Source organism: Lolium perenne, chromosome 6, assembly GCF_019359855.2.
Source record: "Lolium perenne isolate Kyuss_39 chromosome 6, Kyuss_2.0, whole genome shotgun sequence".
NCBI classification, from domain to species: Eukaryota; Viridiplantae; Streptophyta; class Magnoliopsida; order Poales; family Poaceae; genus Lolium; species Lolium perenne.
The window spans coordinates 170,343,002-170,349,688 of record NC_067249.2 but is presented as its reverse complement, the minus strand read 5'-3'; the positions used below and the strand labels follow the sequence as shown (position 1 = coordinate 170,349,688).

The 6,687-nt window shown below is 46.7% G+C and overlaps 1 long non-coding RNA gene across 1 annotated transcript; it reads left to right on the top strand.

The window, feature by feature from the left end:
• The first annotated feature begins 479 nt into the window (after nucleotides 1–479).
• On the top strand, nucleotides 480–1,758 carry LOC127306948 (uncharacterized). The gene is made up of 2 exons (XR_007854988.2): nucleotides 480–782; nucleotides 1,503–1,758. It is a non-coding gene; the product is annotated as an uncharacterized lncRNA (long non-coding RNA).
• The last annotated feature ends 4,929 nt before the right edge of the window (nucleotides 1,759–6,687 follow it).

Here is a 6,687-nt window from a genome sequence, read left to right as displayed (position 1 = left end):
TGTTGAGAGTGTCCACTAGTGAAAGTATAATCCCTAGGCCTTGTTTCCAATACTGCAAACACCGCTTGTTTACTGTTCTGCTGCATGTTTACTTCCTGCAATATTACTACCATCAACTGCACGCCAGCAAGCACTTTTCTGGCGCCGTTACTACTGCTCATATTCATTCATACCACTTGTATTTCACTATCTCTTCGCCGAACTAGTGCACCTATACATCTGACAAGTGTATTAGGTGTGTTGGGGACACAAGAGACTTCTTGCTTTGTGATTGCAGGGTTGCTTGAGAGGGATATCTTTGACCTCTTTCTTCTGAGTTCGATAAACCTTGGATGATCCACTTAAGGCCTCGTTTGGTACGAGGGTATTTACAGGGATGGGAGAGTATTATCCCAGCCCATTTCCGAAACCCCGCAAATCCCCGAAAGCCCATTTGGTAGAGGAGTTTTGGGCCAAAAAATCCCCGCCCATCCCCGATTAACCCCGTCCCCGATCCATTTTTTGACTTGGGCCGAATCCCATACCTGGACCTCGCGTATTATCCCCGTCCCCGACTCCAAGTCTTCGTCTCCAAACCCTATCGAGCTCTGCAGCAAGCGACTGGCGGCGAGCGACCGGAGGCGAGCGGAGCCGCTGCGGGAGAGGCAGAGCATCTTGCCGGCGAGAGGGGCGGAGCATCTTAGCGGCGGGAGAGGATGGATCCCGCCTAGCCGCTCCCACATCAGGTCGCCGCCGTTCTTGCAGTCTGACCGGCGCCGCCACTACTGCCGTTTCGATCTCCGGTAAGCCCCCTTCTCTCTCACTCTTTTTTCTTCCATGGCTCCCGATCTGAGTGCCTGTAGCCGTTCGCCATGGTAGAGGCCTGGTGTGCGTTATGGCGTGGTCTACGCGCGGCACAACGAGGCCGGCTCCCGATCTGAGTGCCTGTAGCCGTTCGCTCCTTCCGCCTCGTCGTGCGCCATACTCAGTGCCGTCTACCCGCTGTAGAATTGCAGACTCGTGACTGAATTTATAAAGTTGATATACGGTTGCCCTGTTTCTACTGTATGGTGTGCGTGTGGACAGACCATGCTAGCAGCAGGTGCTGCTAGATTGGGACGAGCAAAGGGTGTTTTGCAGCAAGTTAATTTATAAGTATGTTTTGCATTGCCTCCAACAAGTAGCTTGTTCACGGTTTCGTTTAGCAGCACATGTATCCACTATTTTTATCTTTGCATGAACAAACGGTATTGGGGAACATAACTGTGAACTTTAGCTTCTAGGTGCTCCAATGGCTTTTCACTGTCTACAATACTTTATAATCCTTGTGCTTTTGCACTCACTTAATTCTAAAATACTGGTTATTGTAACTGCTATATTTTTTATTATTCCTACTTCATGTATTTCAAATACACAAAACACCCTTTGTCAGTCTTGATATTAATTATAAGACATTTTCATCTTCATATAGTAAAATTAGTCACTTTGTTGTGATGCTTTGTTGATCTGGTGGTGATGTGCAGGGAGCAGGTCAGCAAGCGTGGGTTTGGAGTCGGCGCCACCGTCTGGAGCAAGGGTTGGGCTTGAGCTGGGCGACGGGAGCACGCACCTGGTTCGAGACAGGTCTTCTCTACCTCCATGCTGTTATTTTCTCGCTTGTTACGGCGAGGCAACTAATTATCATCATCACGGTGTTGTAAGATTGATGTTCATTCTTGGTAGGAAGTCATGAGCACTGAATTAATTAGTATGTATTTATCATTGCAGTATTAATGTTGACTGTATGTAGCTGCTCCAGATATGTGATTCAATGTTGACTGTATGTAGCTGCTCCAGATATGTGATTCAATGTTGACTGTATGTAGCTGCTCCAGATATGTAGCAGTATCATTTTCCAATTTTCTGACTAGTTAGTTGCAGTTCTGTACATAGAAACTAACATGATAGTTATCTCAGTTCTTAATTGTTGGTTAGTTTCGATATCCATGTGGGTCATAGATGGTTTATTAGCAGGTTACTATTTCTAGAATTGAACTCTGTGCATTGGCGTACAGATGCCAACCTATTCCTTCCAATAAGAAGATACAGTTTCCATGTAAAATTCACACCTATAGCCTCCTTCAAATGCCATGTGCATTGTCACAACACTCTAGTATTGTCATGTCCTGTTACATGCATGACTATGCTTCTGTCATCCAGATTTCACTATATGTGCAACTGAACGCGTTAGTAGCAGTCATCGATGTACACCTAGTTTACTGGCCATCGTGAGTATCTGCTTGTACAACTTTGCTTTGTGGTGTCTACATGCCTAAGTAATTCCAATGCATTTTTTTGTTCAGGTTCCATTTTCAAAAGCCCCCGCAGCCACCGCTACCGTCTAGTGTGGCACATATCGCCGCAGTTTCTACCGCTGATGGCACCTGAGATGTTTGCTCGCTTCTGATGTTGTGTTGGTCTAAAGACTGGGTTTGTTGTTGATTGGTGCAACTTGTTACAACATTTTGTAGTGTCATGGTTTGTCAGAATTTGGAATATTGCCATGATCTATTGTGGGTCATGAGAATTGTGACAACAACTTGTTACAACATTCTGTATCCTGGGTTCCGAACTATCTATTCTGTAGTCATTGCCGTGTTGGACCTGGTATTAGTTCAGATTTCAATGTCAGTGCCGTGTGGCCAATGGTATAAGAATTAAATATTTGCTACTGCACGTTGATTTCCCTTGTTCATTTCAATTTCCGCTGTGCTTCAATCCCTACCAACCAAATGAACGGTTTTTAGGAGTGGGGATTCGGGAGTATATGGAATGGGGTTTTCTGGGGATTGGGTGAAGGTAGGGGTTTCACCAAATCCTCTAGAGTATTATCCCCACCAATCCCCACAAATACTCCACTACCAAACAAGGCCTAAGGGAAACTTGCTACTGTTCTACAAACCTCTGCTCTTGGAGGCCCAACACTGTCTACAAGAATAGAAGCACCCGTAGACATCATGGCTTCCGAAGCTTCGGCTCCTAAAGCAGCTCCTGCGGCGCAAGCATCGACTGCTTCCTCCCTTTCCAAGGGGAAAGACGTTCCTGCCGCTACTACAGCTCCTCCTTCTGTAAGTCCTTTTCGAATATGATGTAAATTCCTTTGGAGTATGCCTTGCCTAATGATTCTTTGTAAAACACATTTTATTTTTTCTTAAGGACCTGCGAGGTGTGATATCCTCTCTAGAGGCCTTCGCGTCTCAATTTACCTCTCTAGAGGCGGACAAAGCTCGACTGCAGGAGGAAGTTAAGTCTTCCTCTTCAAAGTTGGACGGCGCCATTAAAAAGGCTGCCATAGCTCACCAGGAGGTTGACTCCCTAAAAGAGGAGTTGAGCAAGCTGACGGAGAGGCTGAAGGAGGAAGAAGCTCGGGCAGCTGAAAAGGATGAACTCCTTCGACAATCTGCTTTGGCTCTACTTGGTAAGCTCTTTCACACATCTCTGTCGATTATTACTCTTATGGATCCATTTCTTTATCAACGATTTTCTCCAATTTGATTTCTTGCAGAAACCGCCAGTATCCCTGCTACTGCCTTGGACGAAGTTCCGAATAACTCCCCGGCAAATGGTGTGTCGATGGCTCTCGCCTCCCACCAGCTTACCCGGGAGCTTCTTAACAAGGGAAAGGGTGCCCTGGCGCGGATGCATTTGATGATTTTCCCCAAGGTCAAGCAGGAGAAGACTTTGGGGCAGCTGATTGATGCCTTCGCGGTTGACACCAAGGAAGTTATTGAGGTATTCAAGCGTACCTCGCGTACCTATGGTGCCCTCCTTGCCTTCCAACTTATGATGGGTTACGGCTTTAAGGCTGACATCGAAGAAATGACTAAGGAGCTGCCGAAAGAAAAAGATGGGCGATTTGTTGACTTAAGCGCCTTACAGTGTCTGCCCGTACTTGTGCTCGCCAGCTCCTCGAACTAGTTTCGTCAGGAAAGACATCGGCTGGCCCCAGCCTATCGACTCAGACCCAGGCTCCTTGATTGTTGTAACAATTTTATCCTCGGGCTAGAGTGAAACATTATTCTGTTGCAAAAACTTAAGTTTGTAATGAACACTGTGATGGCAATGTTGCCAACACACCTTTGTCATAATATCTTCACTTGTACTTCTCCTGATAGGAATTACTTGTACTTCTCCCGATGGGAGTTACGTTGGATGCTCAATTTGACCATATACGTCATCCTTTTTAACGCTGTTTCCTGCAGGTTTTCCCGGTGCCCTCGTTTGTCGATGACTCGTTGGGTGTTCTTCCCGAAGGTGATCGGATCCAGTGGATGAAGGATCGGATCACCCAGATGGAAAAGGACCTGCGCAGCACGTACGCCCTAGCTGCTATTGTCAATAAGAAGAGCGAGATTGCAGCCGACGTGGAGCGATATGCCCTTACTGAGCTGCATAAAGCTACCGAGAGCTTGAACTGTGAGTTTCTTGATCCCTGCGCCCTTTTGTCGACAACGCCTTATCTGATCCTTCATTTATTTCTTTGCCAGTCATAGTTCTGAACCGTGCAGAAGAAAACAAACGGATTCACGAGCGAGTGCGTGCATTAACCCAGCTATCCTCAGCCGAAGAGATTTTCTGGCGGGAGCACTCGAAGGCTTCGGCTGTCGCGCAATTTCAGGATCGGGTTCAGCAGGTCCACCACTTTTTTGACAAGTGCTACAAGGCTATGAGGGTGGTTTGGAAAACGATGTTCCCTTTGAACGCAGTTCCCCCCACACTCCTTGCATTGATGTCTGAGTTTGGTAATGCCAAGAAGATCCGAGACTTGGTACGTGCGCAAGTTTTTGCAGGGGCCAGGTTTACACTTGCTCTTGTACTCGCCCGTTATCCCTCAGCGGGTTTGCTGTCGATTGCCAACGCAACTGGAGACTTGGAGGCACTGTATCCGAAGGTATTGTTGCCTGCCAACATAATTGTCGACAGACTCGAAGAGGACTCAAAGGTGCCTGAAGAAAGAGGAACTCCGCAAGGGTGATTTCAGGGATTTAATGTTTGTTTTGTAAATAGATAATTTGGCTACTTCATCCAAGTGTTTGGATTATGTAATGATGCCTTTTCATTCGGTAGATACATGCATATGTACCTTTACCATGTTATTGCCGTTGGCAAGTTTTGACTTGAGCTAATCTGAGTTGCTCGTTTAAATGTATGTATATTGGTTGGTTAGCAAATCATTTGAGTGATCAGCTCGTGTTGCAGGTTTTGCTAAACCTGTTGTATGCGCAACTTTGTTTCAACCGTTTTATGTTTCGACAGGCACTCCCGAATATTTTGGGTGTAGTGGTTCTGCCGATGAGCCCGTTGTTCCTTGATATTTCCATAAGCAAAATATCGAACGTGGGTTGTGTTTATATGTATTTCCGAACTCTTGCTATTTACGGCACTCGTAGAGGCATCTATAGCAGAAGGAAAGGTGAACGTCTTTTAGCACTCGTAGAGGCTTTTTGAAGCACGATCTTCTGCCTCGTACTATATTTGCATAGTGATGGGGCTTAGAAGTTTGTGGTTACTGCAATGCTTAACAAAGAATCGAAGCTTAAGTTCTCATTAATAAGGTAAGCACGAGGCTAGAGGGCGAAAAAAGGGAGGCCCTGTTTAAAATAAAAGAAAATAAAGGCTGATAAATTGCTTAAGCAAGGAAGGGGTTCTTCTCTTCTTCTGGCTTCTTCACCACGTTAGTGGTTGCTGCAGCATTGCTGGTTTCATCAGGGGTTTGGGCAGTGGTTGTCAGCGTCTTGCTGTCTCCTATGCCTTCTAGGCCATCAACTGCCGAACCTTTTACTGCCGAGGCTTCTGCTGCCGAAGCTTCCGCTGCCGAAGCTTTAAGGGCAAGAGCGGCTGGCTTCTTCTTGGTTTCCCTGACATCTTTTTCCTCCTTGATTTCACGTAATGACAGCTTGGGTAAGGGGTCGATGATTTCTTGCTGTGACCCGAACTTTGCAGCAATCCTCTGAAAGTCGCGATCACAATTGTCCGAGCGTGAAAGACTTCCATAGACTGTGATGTTTGTCCCGTTGTTCCCAGGCATTTTCAGCTTGAGGTATGCATAATGCGGCACAGCCATGAACTTGGCATACGCTGGTCTCCCGAGTATAGCGTGATACTGTGACTCCCATATCACCACTTCAAAATCAATCTTTTCCTTCCTGAAATTGTCGGCTGTGCCGAAGATAACATTCAGGTAGACTTTGCCAAGAGAGTAGCCCGGTGCGGTTGGAAGGATCCCATGGAAGCAGGTGTCTGTTTCTTCCAGCATCCTCATGGTGATCCCCATACTTCTGATTGTGTCGACGAATATCAGATTTAGCCCGCTTCCACCATCCATAAAGACCTTGCTCATCTTGAACCCCCCAATTTGTGCTTCGACTACCAAGGCAGCGTGTCCTGGTTTTGGTATGGTCGTCGGGTGATCTGCTCGACTGAACGTAATGTTCTGAGAAGACCACTCGACATACTCAGGGATGTTTGCCATGATGCTTTCTGCCAAGTTGATCTCTCGGGTGAGCTTTTTCATCTACCTTTTCGAAACACCTGTCTTATGGATCATGCTCATCTGCCCACGTGGTGGTGGGAATGCCTCGTTAGGTTGATGAGGTTGAGCCTGCTGGACTTGATGCTGTGGTGGAGGTGGGGGTGGCGGTGGTAGCTGTTGCTGGCCTGACTGCTGGA